The sequence below is a fragment of the Eucyclogobius newberryi genome, unplaced genomic scaffold (genome assembly GCF_026437365.1).
Source record: "Eucyclogobius newberryi isolate DKJ021-1_F unplaced genomic scaffold, fEucNew1.0.hap1 SCAF_6, whole genome shotgun sequence".
In the NCBI taxonomy this organism is placed as follows: Eukaryota; Metazoa; Chordata; class Actinopteri; order Gobiiformes; family Gobiidae; genus Eucyclogobius; species Eucyclogobius newberryi.
This window is the reverse complement of record NW_027316278.1, coordinates 37,827,996-37,842,022: the sequence shown is the minus strand read 5'-3', so window position 1 is coordinate 37,842,022 and position 14,027 is coordinate 37,827,996. Positions and strand designations below refer to the sequence as shown.

The 14,027-nt window shown below is 43.3% G+C and overlaps 7 non-coding genes across 7 annotated transcripts; all 7 read right to left on the bottom strand.

Moving 5' to 3' along the window:
* Nucleotides 1–1,070: 1,070 nt before the first annotated feature.
* trnac-gca (transfer RNA cysteine (anticodon GCA)) lies at nucleotides 1,071–1,142 on the bottom strand. Its single transcript has one exon. It is a non-coding gene; the product is annotated as a tRNA-Cys (tRNA).
* Nucleotides 1,143–2,694: 1,552 nt separating this feature from the next.
* On the bottom strand, nucleotides 2,695–2,766 carry trnac-gca (transfer RNA cysteine (anticodon GCA)). The gene has a single exon. It is a non-coding gene; the product is annotated as a tRNA-Cys (tRNA).
* A 1,552-nt stretch (nucleotides 2,767–4,318) lies between these two features.
* Nucleotides 4,319–4,390, bottom strand: trnac-gca (transfer RNA cysteine (anticodon GCA)). Its single transcript has one exon. It is a non-coding gene; the product is annotated as a tRNA-Cys (tRNA).
* A 3,165-nt stretch (nucleotides 4,391–7,555) lies between these two features.
* trnac-gca (transfer RNA cysteine (anticodon GCA)) lies at nucleotides 7,556–7,627 on the bottom strand. Its single transcript has one exon. It is a non-coding gene; the product is annotated as a tRNA-Cys (tRNA).
* Nucleotides 7,628–9,179: 1,552 nt separating this feature from the next.
* trnac-gca (transfer RNA cysteine (anticodon GCA)) lies at nucleotides 9,180–9,251 on the bottom strand. Its single transcript has one exon. It is a non-coding gene; the product is annotated as a tRNA-Cys (tRNA).
* A 1,546-nt stretch (nucleotides 9,252–10,797) lies between these two features.
* trnac-gca (transfer RNA cysteine (anticodon GCA)) lies at nucleotides 10,798–10,869 on the bottom strand. Its single transcript has one exon. It is a non-coding gene; the product is annotated as a tRNA-Cys (tRNA).
* Nucleotides 10,870–12,421: 1,552 nt separating this feature from the next.
* trnac-gca (transfer RNA cysteine (anticodon GCA)) lies at nucleotides 12,422–12,493 on the bottom strand. Its single transcript has one exon. It is a non-coding gene; the product is annotated as a tRNA-Cys (tRNA).
* Nucleotides 12,494–14,027: the final 1,534 nt, after the last annotated feature.

Below are 14,027 nucleotides of genomic sequence, written 5' to 3'. Positions count from 1 at the left end.
AGACGTCACGTTTAGTCCCTGCTTTGCTCGACTTGGCCCAAGGGAGAAGAGGGTACTAAAAGTGTACCTGGTCTGAGGCGGTAGCACCAAATGGAAATGTGCTAAAGCAGGGCTGAATAGAGTTGAGCAAAGTAGGTGCTAATGGAAAAGGGGCACTAGTAATGCTTATAAATAGGTTTAGCATCATACAAATGCTATAGGTTGGGCGTTTACTGGGTATTCTCCTAAAGAAAAAGGATTTGTCAGATTTGTCAGACTTGTCAGATTTGTCAGTAGTTTTTGACTTATCTTGTGTCTGTGCGATAGACCTTACAGGCTCATCAAGGTTTCCATGTGGTGTGAGGCAAGCCTTTGAGGTCTTTTCAAATCACACAGCACATGCTGCTGCGGAGTTGAGAGAATGTGGGCATGGAAACCTTCAGGGGACTTCATTGTGTGTTGTACTTTCTGTGCCCCGTTTTTCCGCTCCTTCTCATTGATGATGGATGGGCATAGGCATATCTTTTGGATGCTTAGCGACAACGCTGAATGAGGACGTGTAAATTGCTGTAGATTGACTATTATGTGAAAAGCAAACGTAATCAGGAACTCTTCAACTGTCCTTTTGTTCAAAATATACAAGATGTACCTGTAGCCACCTCACTTGTGTATATTCTGAAATATTTGGTGGAGCACATGCATTGGCTCAACAGAACTGTTACATCATACTTTATATGCTGTGTCGCTGCACAGCTATCTATTTGTTTTAAATACTTCTCAAGGCAAGGATAAGATTTGACCTCATGCATTAGGCTCGAAGGCGAGCGCCTGATGGTCAGGCCTTTGCGCCACTGTTGTTTGCAGAGGATGTTGTCTTGATGTCTTAATCAACCACGCTCACTACGACGATGACAGAGTGTTACCAAGTGCAAAAAAGCTATAGCTAAAATCAACTCAAGGAAAGGGGCGGAACTGTATCTTAAATGCCATCTTACACCCTCTTGAGACATTGGTATGAAGTTGAAAGGGCAGTCTGCGGAATGCCAACATTGCAGTTGGTCTTTTAACAAATACAAATTATATTTAAGTAAAGGGAGCATCCGGATTTGAACCGGGGACCTCTTGATCTGCAGTAAATTGCTCTACCACTGAGCTATACTCCCCTATCTGTCTCCAAATATGAGGGTGGCAAAGACACATTGACACAATCACACAGTGTTAGCTGAGCTTTGAAGCTTGCACACTTATCTACCTTTTCATTAAGGGTTGATTGTAGTTTACCCTCCTCTGGTATTGACTGAGTTTGACCTCATGCCGTTTTTCTGTGCATTCCAAACTTTTATCTGCCCTATTGCAACCCATTCAAAAAAGGCTAAATACACAGTTTGAACGCGCATCTAAAGTAGAACGGTTCCGCTTGTTTTATTTGTCGTCTTGACATGAGTGGCTTTATTCTGGACCGGAGGAAACAGCCGATGCCAGCTGCGCTAGCTTTTGCACAACAGTTGTTTATTATCCTTCAGCCACGAAACTTGTGTAAGGCGCAGCTTGTTTACAGATGCCACAACAGTGTTCCGACAACTTCTGCTGCTGCAGAAACGTTACACTTTTACCCAATCAACATCTGATAGTCTGTGGACGTCACGTTTAGTCCCTGCTTTGCTCGACTTGGCCCAAGGGAGAAGAGGGTACTAAAAGTGTACCTGGTCTGAGGCGGTAGCACCAAATGGAAATGTGCTAAAGCAGGGCTGAATAGAGTTGAGAAAAGTAGGTGCTAATGGAAAAGGGGCACTAGTAATGCTTATAAATAGGTTTAGCATCATACAAATGCTATAGGTTGGGCGTTTACTGGGTATTCTCCTAAAGAAAAAGGATTTGTCAGATTTGTCAGATTTGTCAGACTTGTCAGATTTGTCAGTAGTTTTTGACTTATCTTGTGTCTGTGCGATAGACCTTACAGGCTCATCAAGGTTTCCATGTGGTGTGAGGCAAGCCTTTGAGGTCTTTTCAGATCACACAGCACATGCTGCTGCGGAGTTGAGAGAATGTGGGCATGGAAACCTTCAGGGGACTTCATTGTGTGTTGTACTTTCTGTGCCCCGTTTTTCCGCTCCTTCTCATTGATGATGGATGGGCATAGGCATATCTTTTGGATGCTTAGCGACAACGCTGAATGAGGACGTGTAAATTGCTGTAGATTGACTATTATGTGAAAAGCAAACGTAATCAGGAACTCTTCAACTGTCCTTTTGTTCAAAATATACAAGATGTACCTGTAGCCACCTCACTTGTGTATATTCTGAAATATTTGGTGGAGCACATGCATTGGCTCAACAGAACTGTTACATCATACTTTATATGCTGTGTCGCTGCACAGCTATCTATTTGTTTTAAATACTTCTCAAGGCAAGGATAAGATTTGACCTCATGCATTGGGCTCGAAGGCGAGCGCCTGATGGTCAGGCCTTTGCGCCACTGTTGTTTGCAGAGGATGTTGTCTTGATGTCTTAATCAACCACGCTCACTACGACGATGACAGAGTGTTACCAAGTGCAAAAAAGCTATAGCTAAAATCAACTCAAGGAAAGGGGCGGAACTGTATCTTAAATGCCATCTTACACCCTCTTGAGACATTGGTATGAAGTTGAAAGGGCAGTCTGCGGAATGCCAACATTGCAGTTGGTCTTTTAACAAATACAAATTATATTTAAGTAAAGGGAGCATCCGGATTTGAACCGGGGACCTCTTGATCTGCAGTAAAATGCTCTACCACTGAGCTATACTCCCCTATCTGTCTCCAAATATGAGGGTGGCAAAGACACATTGACACAATCACACAGTGTTAGCTGAGCTTTGAAGCTCGCACACTTATCTACCTTTTCATTAAGGGTTGATTGTAGTTTACCCTCCTCTGGTATTGACTGAGTTTGACCTCATGCCGTTTTTCTGTGCATTCCAAACTTTTATCTGCCCTATTGCAACCCATTCAAAAAAGGCTAAATACACAGTTTGAACGCGCATCTAAAGTAGAACGGTTCCGCTTGTTTTATTTGTCGTCTTGACATGAGTGGCTTTATTCTGGACCGGAGGAAACAGCCGATGCCAGCTGCGCTAGCTTTTGCACAACAGTTGTTTATTATCCTTCAGCCACGAAACTTGTGTAAGGCGCAGCTTGTTTACAGATGCCACAACAGTGTTCCGACAACTTCTGCTGCTGCAGAAACGTTACACTTTTACCCAATCAACATCTGATAGTCTGTGGACGTCACGTTTAGTCCCTGCTTTGCTCGACTTGGCCCAAGGGAGAAGAGGGTACTAAAAGTGTACCTGGTCTGAGGCGGTAGCACCAAATGGAAATGTGCTAAAGCAGGGCTGAATAGAGTTGAGAAAAGTAGGTGCTAATGGAAAAGGGGCACTAGTAATGCTTATAAATAGGTTTAGCATCATACAAATGCTATAGGTTGGGCGTTTACTGGGTATTCTCCTAAAGAAAAAGGATTTGTCAGATTTGTCAGATTTGTCAGACTTGTCAGATTTGTCAGTAGTTTTTGACTTATCTTGTGTCTGTGCGATAGACCTTACAGGCTCATCAAGGTTTCCATGTGGTGTGAGGCAAGCCTTTGAGGTCTTTTCAGATCACACAGCACATGCTGCTGCGGAGTTGAGAGAATGTGGGCATGGAAACCTTCAGGGGACTTCATTGTGTGTTGTACTTTCTGTGCCCCGTTTTTCCGCTCCTTCTCATTGATGATGGATGGGCATAGGCATATCTTTTGGATGCTTAGCGACAACGCTGAATGAGGACGTGTAAATTGCTGTAGATTGACTATTATGTGAAAAGCAAACGTAATCAGGAACTCTTCAACTGTCCTTTTGTTCAAAATATACAAGATGTACCTGTAGCCACCTCACTTGTGTATATTCTGAAATATTTGGTGGAGCACATGCATTGGCTCAACAGAACTGTTACATCATACTTTATATGCTGTGTCGCTGCACAGCTATCTATTTGTTTTAAATACTTCTCAAGGCAAGGATAAGATTTGACCTCATGCATTGGGCTCGAAGGCGAGCGCCTGATGGTCAGGCCTTTGCGCCACTGTTGTTTGCAGAGGATGTTGTCTTGATGTCTTAATCAACCACGCTCACTACGACGATGACAGAGTGTTACCAAGTGCAAAAAAGCTATAGCTAAAATCAACTCAAGGAAAGGGGCGGAACTGTATCTTAAATGCCATCTTACACCCTCTTGAGACATTGGTATGAAGTTGAAAGGGCAGTCTGCGGAATGCCAACATTGCAGTTGGTCTTTTAACAAATACAAATTATATTTAAGTAAAGGGAGCATCCGGATTTGAACCGGGGACCTCTTGATCTGCAGTAAAATGCTCTACCACTGAGCTATACTCCCCTATCTGTCTCCAAATATGAGGGTGGCAAAGACACATTGACACAATCACACAGTGTTAGCTGAGCTTTGAAGCTCGCACACTTATCTACCTTTTCATTAAGGGTTGATTGTAGTTTACCCTCCTCTGGTATTGACTGAGTTTGACCTCATGCCGTTTTTCTGTGCATTCCAAACTTTTATCTGCCCTATTGCAACCCATTCAAAAAAGGCTAAATACACAGTTTGAACGCGCATCTAAAGTAGAACGGTTCCGCTTGTTTTATTTGTCGTCTTGACATGAGTGGCTTTATTCTGGACCGGAGGAAACAGCCGATGCCAGCTGCGCTAGCTTTTGCACAACAGTTGTTTATTATCCTTCAGCCACGAAACTTGTGTAAGGCGCAGCTTGTTTACAGATGCCACAACAGTGTTCCGACAACTTCTGCTGCTGCAGAAACGTTACACTTTTACCCAATCAACATCTGATAGTCTGTGGACGTCACGTTTAGTCCCTGCTTTGCTCGACTTGGCCCAAGGGAGAAGAGGGTACTAAAAGTGTACCTGGTCTGAGGCGGTAGCACCAAATGGAAATGTGCTAAAGCAGGGCTGAATAGAGTTGAGAAAAGTAGGTGCTAATGGAAAAGGGGCACTAGTAATGCTTATAAATAGGTTTAGCATCATACAAATGCTATAGGTTGGGCGTTTACTGGGTATTCTCCTAAAGAAAAAGGATTTGTCAGATTTGTCAGATTTGTCAGACTTGTCAGATTTGTCAGTAGTTTTTGACTTATCTTGTGTCTGTGCGATAGACCTTACAGGCTCATCAAGGTTTCCATGTGGTGTGAGGCAAGCCTTTGAGGTCTTTTCAGATCACACAGCACATGCTGCTGCGGAGTTGAGAGAATGTGGGCATGGAAACCTTCAGGGGACTTCATTGTGTGTTGTACTTTCTGTGCCCCGTTTTTCCGCTCCTTCTCATTGATGATGGATGGGCATAGGCATATCTTTTGGATGCTTAGCGACAACGCTGAATGAGGACGTGTAAATTGCTGTAGATTGACTATTATGTGAAAAGCAAACGTAATCAGGAACTCTTCAACTGTCCTTTTGTTCAAAATATACAAGATGTACCTGTAGCCACCTCACTTGTGTATATTCTGAAATATTTGGTGGAGCACATGCATTGGCTCAACAGAACTGTTACATCATACTTTATATGCTGTGTCGCTGCACAGCTATCTATTTGTTTTAAATACTTCTCAAGGCAAGGATAAGATTTGACCTCATGCATTAGGCTCGAAGGCGAGCGCCTGATGGTCAGGCCTTTGCGCCACTGTTGTTTGCAGAGGATATTGTCTTGATGTCTTAATCAACCACGCTCACTACGACGATGACAGAGTGTTACCAAGTGCAAAAAAGCTGTAGCTAAAATCAACTCAAGGAAAGGGGCGGAACTGTATCTTAAATGCCATCTTACACCCTCTTGAGACATTGGTATGAAGTTGAAAGGGCAGTCTGCGGAATGCCAACATTGCAGTTGGTCTTTTAACAAATACAAATTCTATTTAAGTAAAGGGACCATCCGGATTTGAACAGGGGACCTCTTGATCTGCAGTCAAATGCTCTACCACTGAGATATACCCCCTACCTGTCTGCAAATATGAGGGGGGCAAAGACACAATGACACAATCACACAGTGTTAGCTGAGCTTTAAGCTTGCACACTTATCTACCTTTTTATCAAGGGTTGATTGTAGTTTACCCTCCTATGGTATTGACTGAGTTTGACCTCATGCCGTTTTTCTGTGCATTCCAAACTTGTATCTGCCCCATTGCAACCCATTCAAAAAAGGCTAAATACACAGTTTGAACGCGCATCTAAAGTAGAACGGTTCCGCTTGTTTTATTTGTCGTCTTGACATGAGTGGCTTTATTCTAGACCGGAGGAAACAGCCGATGCCAGCTGCGCTAGCTTTTGCACAACAGTTGTTTATTATCCTTCAGCCACGAAACTTGTGTAAGGCGCAGCTTGTTTACAGATGCCACAACAGTGTTCCGACAACTTCTGCTGCTGCAGAAACGTTACACTTTTACCCAATCAACATCTGATAGTCTGTGGACGTCACGTTTAGTCCCTGCTTTGCTCGACTTGGCCCAAGGGAGAAGAGGGTACTAAAAGTGTACCTGGTCTGAGGCGGTAGCACCAAATGGAAATGTGCTAAAGCAGGGCTGAATAGAGTTGAGCAAAGTAGGTGCTAATGGAAAAGGGGCACTAGTAATGCTTATAAATAGGTTTAGCATCATACAAATGCTATAGGTTGGGCGTTTACTGGGTATTCTCCTAAAGAAAAAGGATTTGTCAGATTTGTCAGACTTGTCAGATTTGTCAGTAGTTTTTGACTTATCTTGTGTCTGTGCGATAGACCTTACAGGCTCATCAAGGTTTCCATGTGGTGTGAGGCAAGCCTTTGAGGTCTTTTCAAATCACACAGCACATGCTGCTGCGGAGTTGAGAGAATGTGGGCATGGAAACCTTCAGGGGACTTCATTGTGTGTTGTACTTTCTGTGCCCCGTTTTTCCGCTCCTTCTCATTGATGATGGATGGGCATAGGCATATCTTTTGGATGCTTAGCGACAACGCTGAATGAGGACGTGTAAATTGCTGTAGATTGACTATTATGTGAAAAGCAAACGTAATCAGGAACTCTTCAACTGTCCTTTTGTTCAAAATATACAAGATGTACCTGTAGCCACCTCACTTGTGTATATTCTGAAATATTTGGTGGAGCACATGCATTGGCTCAACAGAACTGTTACATCATACTTTATATGCTGTGTCGCTGCACAGCTATCTATTTGTTTTAAATACTTCTCAAGGCAAGGATAAGATTTGACCTCATGCATTAGGCTCGAAGGCGAGCGCCTGATGGTCAGGCCTTTGCGCCACTGTTGTTTGCAGAGGATGTTGTCTTGATGTCTTAATCAACCACGCTCACTACGACGATGACAGAGTGTTACCAAGTGCAAAAAAGCTATAGCTAAAATCAACTCAAGGAAAGGGGCGGAACTGTATCTTAAATGCCATCTTACACCCTCTTGAGACATTGGTATGAAGTTGAAAGGGCAGTCTGCGGAATGCCAACATTGCAGTTGGTCTTTTAACAAATACAAATTATATTTAAGTAAAGGGAGCATCCGGATTTGAACCGGGGACCTCTTGATCTGCAGTAAATTGCTCTACCACTGAGCTATACTCCCCTATCTGTCTCCAAATATGAGGGTGGCAAAGACACATTGACACAATCACACAGTGTTAGCTGAGCTTTGAAGCTTGCACACTTATCTACCTTTTCATTAAGGGTTGATTGTAGTTTACCCTCCTCTGGTATTGACTGAGTTTGACCTCATGCCGTTTTTCTGTGCATTCCAAACTTTTATCTGCCCTATTGCAACCCATTCAAAAAAGGCTAAATACACAGTTTGAACGCGCATCTAAAGTAGAACGGTTCCGCTTGTTTTATTTGTCGTCTTGACATGAGTGGCTTTATTCTGGACCGGAGGAAACAGCCGATGCCAGCTGCGCTAGCTTTTGCACAACAGTTGTTTATTATCCTTCAGCCACGAAACTTGTGTAAGGCGCAGCTTGTTTACAGATGCCACAACAGTGTTCCGACAACTTCTGCTGCTGCAGAAACGTTACACTTTTACCCAATCAACATCTGATAGTCTGTGGACGTCACGTTTAGTCCCTGCTTTGCTCGACTTGGCCCAAGGGAGAAGAGGGTACTAAAAGTGTACCTGGTCTGAGGCGGTAGCACCAAATGGAAATGTGCTAAAGCAGGGCTGAATAGAGTTGAGAAAAGTAGGTGCTAATGGAAAAGGGGCACTAGTAATGCTTATAAATAGGTTTAGCATCATACAAATGCTATAGGTTGGGCGTTTACTGGGTATTCTCCTAAAGAAAAAGGATTTGTCAGATTTGTCAGATTTGTCAGACTTGTCAGATTTGTCAGTAGTTTTTGACTTATCTTGTGTCTGTGCGATAGACCTTACAGGCTCATCAAGGTTTCCATGTGGTGTGAGGCAAGCCTTTGAGGTCTTTTCAGATCACACAGCACATGCTGCTGCGGAGTTGAGAGAATGTGGGCATGGAAACCTTCAGGGGACTTCATTGTGTGTTGTACTTTCTGTGCCCCGTTTTTCCGCTCCTTCTCATTGATGATGGATGGGCATAGGCATATCTTTTGGATGCTTAGCGACAACGCTGAATGAGGACGTGTAAATTGCTGTAGATTGACTATTATGTGAAAAGCAAACGTAATCAGGAACTCTTCAACTGTCCTTTTGTTCAAAATATACAAGATGTACCTGTAGCCACCTCACTTGTGTATATTCTGAAATATTTGGTGGAGCACATGCATTGGCTCAACAGAACTGTTACATCATACTTTATATGCTGTGTCGCTGCACAGCTATCTATTTGTTTTAAATACTTCTCAAGGCAAGGATAAGATTTGACCTCATGCATTAGGCTCGAAGGCGAGCGCCTGATGGTCAGGCCTTTGCGCCACTGTTGTTTGCAGAGGATATTGTCTTGATGTCTTAATCAACCACGCTCACTACGACGATGACAGAGTGTTACCAAGTGCAAAAAAGCTGTAGCTAAAATCAACTCAAGGAAAGGGGCGGAACTGTATCTTAAATGCCATCTTACACCCTCTTGAGACATTGGTATGAAGTTGAAAGGGCAGTCTGCGGAATGCCAACATTGCAGTTGGTCTTTTAACAAATACAAATTCTATTTAAGTAAAGGGAGCATCCGGATTTGAACCGGGGACCTCTTGATCTGCAGTCAAATGCTCTACCACTGAGATATACCGCCTACCTGTCTGCAAATATGAGGGGGGCAAAGACACAATGACACAATCACACAGTGTTAGCTGAGCTTTAAGCTTGCACACTTATCTACCTTTTTATCAAGGGTTGATTGTAGTTTACCCTCCTATGGTATTGACTGAGTTTGACCTCATGCCGTTTTTCTGTGCATTCCAAACTTGTATCTGCCCCATTGCAACCCATTCAAAAAAGGCTAAATACACAGTTTGAACGCGCATCTAAAGTAGAACGGTTCCGCTTGTTTTATTTGTCGTCTTGACATGAGTGGCTTTATTCTAGACCGGAGGAAACAGCCGATGCCAGCTGCGCTAGCTTTTGCACAACAGTTGTTTATTATCCTTCAGCCACGAAACTTGTGTAAGGCGCAGCTTGTTTACAGATGCCACAACAGTGTTCCGACAACTTCTGCTGCTGCAGAAACGTTACACTTTTACCCAATCAACATCTGATAGTCTGTGGACGTCACGTTTAGTCCCTGCTTTGCTCGACTTGGCCCAAGGGAGAAGAGGGTACTAAAAGTGTACCTGGTCTGAGGCGGTAGCACCAAATGGAAATGTGCTAAAGCAGGGCTGAATAGAGTTGAGCAAAGTAGGTGCTAATGGAAAAGGGGCACTAGTAATGCTTATAAATAGGTTTAGCATCATACAAATGCTATAGGTTGGGCGTTTACTGGGTATTCTCCTAAAGAAAAAGGATTTGTCAGATTTGTCAGATTTGTCAGACTTGTCAGATTTGTCAGTAGTTTTTGACTTATCTTGTGTCTGTGCGATAGACCTTACAGGCTCATCAAGGTTTCCATGTGGTGTGAGGCAAGCCTTTGAGGTCTTTTCAGATCACACAGCACATGCTGCTGCGGAGTTGAGAGAATGTGGGCATGGAAACCTTCAGGGGACTTCATTGTGTGTTGTCCTTTCTGTGCCCCGTTGTTCCGCTCCTTCTCATTGATGATGGATGGGCATAGGCATATCTTTTGGATGCTTAGCGACAACGCTGAATGAGGACGTGTAAATTGCTGTAGATTGACTATTATGTGAAAAGCAAACGTAATCAGGAACTCTTCAACTGTCCTTTTGTTCAAAATATACAAGATGTACCTGTAGCCACCTCACTTGTGTATATTCTGAAATATTTGGTGGAGCATATGCATTGGCTCAACAGAACTGTTACATCATACTTTATATGCTGTGTCGCTGCACAGCTATCTATTTGTTTTAAATACTTCTCAAGGCAAGGATAAGATTTGACCTCATGCATTAGGCTCGAAGGCGAGCGCCTGATGGTCAGGCCTTTGCGCCACTGTTGTTTGCAGAGGATGTTGTCTTGATGTCTTAACCACGCTCACTACGACGATGACAGAGTGTTACCAAGTGCAAAAAAGCTGTAGCTAAAATCAACTCAAGGAAAGGGGCGGAACTGTATCTTAAATGCCATCTTACACCCTCTTGAGACATTGGTATGAAGTTGAAAGGGCAGTCTGCGGAATGCCAACATTGCAGTTGGTCTTTTAACAAATACAAATTATATTTAAGTAAAGGGAGCATCCGGATTTGAACCGGGGACCTCTTGATCTGCAGTAAAATGCTCTACCACTGAGCTATACTCCCCTATCTGTCTCCAAATATGAGGGTGGCAAAGACACATTGACACAATCACACAGTGTTAGCTGAGCTTTGAAGCTTGCACACTTATCTACCTTTTCATTAAGGGTTGATTGTAGTTTACCCTCCTCTGGTATTGACTGAGTTTGACCTCATGCCGTTTTTCTGTGCATTCCAAACTTTTATCTGCCCTATTGCAACCCATTCAAAAAAGGCTAAATACACAGTTTGAACGCGCATCTAAAGTAGAACGGTTCCGCTTGTTTTATTTGTCGTCTTGACATGAGTGGCTTTATTCTGGACCGGAGGAAACAGCCGATGCCAGCTGCGCTAGCTTTTGCACAACAGTTGTTTATTATCCTTCAGCCACGAAACTTGTGTAAGGCGCAGCTTGTTTACAGATGCCACAACAGTGTTCCGACAACTTCTGCTGCTGCAGAAACGTTACACTTTTACCCAATCAACATCTGATAGTCTGTGGACGTCACGTTTAGTCCCTGCTTTGCTCGACTTGGCCCAAGGGAGAAGAGGGTACTAAAAGTGTACCTGGTCTGAGGCGGTAGCACCAAATGGAAATGTGCTAAAGCAGGGCTGAATAGAGTTGAGCAAAGTAGGTGCTAATGGAAAAGGGGCACTAGTAATGCTTATAAATAGGTTTAGCATCATACAAATGCTATAGGTTGGGCGTTTACTGGGTATTCTCCTAAAGAAAAAGGATTTGTCAGATTTGTCAGATTTGTCAGACTTGTCAGATTTGTCAGTAGTTTTTGACTTATCTTGTGTCTGTGCGATAGACCTTACAGGCTCATCAAGGTTTCCATGTGGTGTGAGGCAAGCCTTTGAGGTCTTTTCAGATCACACAGCACATGCTGCTGCGGAGTTGAGAGAATGTGGGCATGGAAACCTTCAGGGGACTTCATTGTGTGTTGTACTTTCTGTGCCCCGTTTTTCCGCTCCTTCTCATTGATGATGGATGGGCATAGGCATATCTTTTGGATGCTTAGCGACAACGCTGAATGAGGACGTGTAAATTGCTGTAGATTGACTATTATGTGAAAAGCAAACGTAATCAGGAACTCTTCAACTGTCCTTTTGTTCAAAATATACAAGATGTACCTGTAGCCACCTCACTTGTGTATATTCTGAAATATTTGGTGGAGCACATGCATTGGCTCAACAGAACTGTTACATCATACTTTTTATGCTGTGTCTCTGCACACCTATCTATTTGTTTTAAATACTTCTCAAGGCAAGGATAAGATTTGACCTCATGCATTAGGCTCGAAGGCGAGCGCCTGATGGTCAGGCCTTTGCGCCACTGTTGTTTGCAGAGGATGTTGTCTTGATGTCTTAATCAACCACGCTCACTACGACGATGACAGAGTGTTACCAAGTGCAAAAAAGCTATAGCTAAAATCAACTCAAGGAAAGGGGCGGAACTGTATCTTAAATGCCATCTTACACCCTCTTGAGACATTGGTATGAAGTTGAAAGGGCAGTCTGCGGAATACCAACATTGCAGTTGGTCTTTTAACAAATACAAATTCTATTTAAGTAAAGGGAGCATCCGGATTTGAACCGGGGACCTCTTGATCTGCAGTCAAATGCTCTACCACTGAGCTATACTCCCCTACCTGTCTGCAAATATGAGGGTGGCAAAGACACAATGACACAATCACACAGTGTTAGCTGAGCTTTAAGCTTGCACACTTATCTACCTTTTTATTAAGGGTTGATTGTAGTTTACCCTCCTCTGGTATTGACTGAGTTTGACCTCATGCCGTTTTTCTGTGCATTCCAAACTTTTATCTGCCCTATTGCAACCCATTCAAAAAAGGCTAAATACACAGTTTGAACGCGCATCTAAAGTAGAACGGTTCCGCTTGTTTTATTTGTCGTCTTGACATGAGTGGCTTTATTCTGGACCGGAGGAAACAGCCGATGCCAGCTGCGCTAGCTTTTGCACAACAGTTGTTTATTATCCTTCAGCCACGAAACTTGTGTAAGGCGCAGCTTGTTTACAGATGCCACAACAGTGTTCCGACAACTTCTGCTGCTGCAGAAACGTTACACTTTTACCCAATCAACATCTGATAGTCTGTGGACGTCACGTTTAGTCCCTGCTTTGCTCGACTTGGCCCAAGGGAGAAGAGGGTACTAAAAGTGTACCTGGTCTGAGGCGGTAGCACCAAATGGAAATGTGCTAAAGCAGGGCTGAATAGAGTTGAGCAAAGTAGGTGCTAATGGAAAAGGGGCACTAGTAATGCTTATAAATAGGTTTAGCATCATACAAATGCTATAGGTTGGGCGTTTACTGGGTATTCTCCTAAAGAAAAAGGATTTGTCAGATTTGTCAGATTTGTCAGACTTGTCAGATTTGTCAGTAGTTTTTGACTTATCTTGTGTCTGTGCGATAGACCTTACAGGCTCATCAAGGTTTCCATGTGGTGTGAGGCAAGCCTTTGAGGTCTTTTCAGATCACACAGCACATGCTGCTGCGGAGTTGAGAGAATGTGGGCATGGAAACCTTCAGGGGACTTCATTGTGTGTTGTACTTTCTGTGCCCCGTTTTTCCGCTCCTTCTCATTGATGATGGCTGGGCATAGGCATATCTTTTGGATGCTTAGCGACAACGCTGAATGAGGACGTGTAAATTGCTGTAGATTGACTATTATGTGAAAAGCAAACGTAATCAGGAACTCTTCAACTGTCCTTTTGTTCAAAATATACAAGATGTACCTGTAGCCACCTCACCTCTGCCCTTGTGTATATTCTGAAATATTTGGTGGAGCACATGCATTGGCTCAACAGAACTGTTACATCATACTTTATATGCTGTGTCGCTGCACACCTATCTATTTGTTTTAAATACTTCTCAAGGCAAGGATAAGATTTGACCTCATGCATTAGGCTCGAAGGCGAGCGCCTGATGGTCAGGCCTTTGCGCCACTGTTGTTTGCAGAGGATATTGTCTTGATGTCTTAATCAACCACGCTCACTACGACGATGACAGAGTGTTACCAAGTGCAAAAAAGCTGTAGCTAAAATCAACTCAAGGAAAGGGGCGGAACTGTATCTTAAATGCCATCTTACACCCTCTTGAGACATTGGTATGAAGTTGAAAGGGCAGTCTGCGGAATGCCAACATTGCAGTTGGTCTTTTA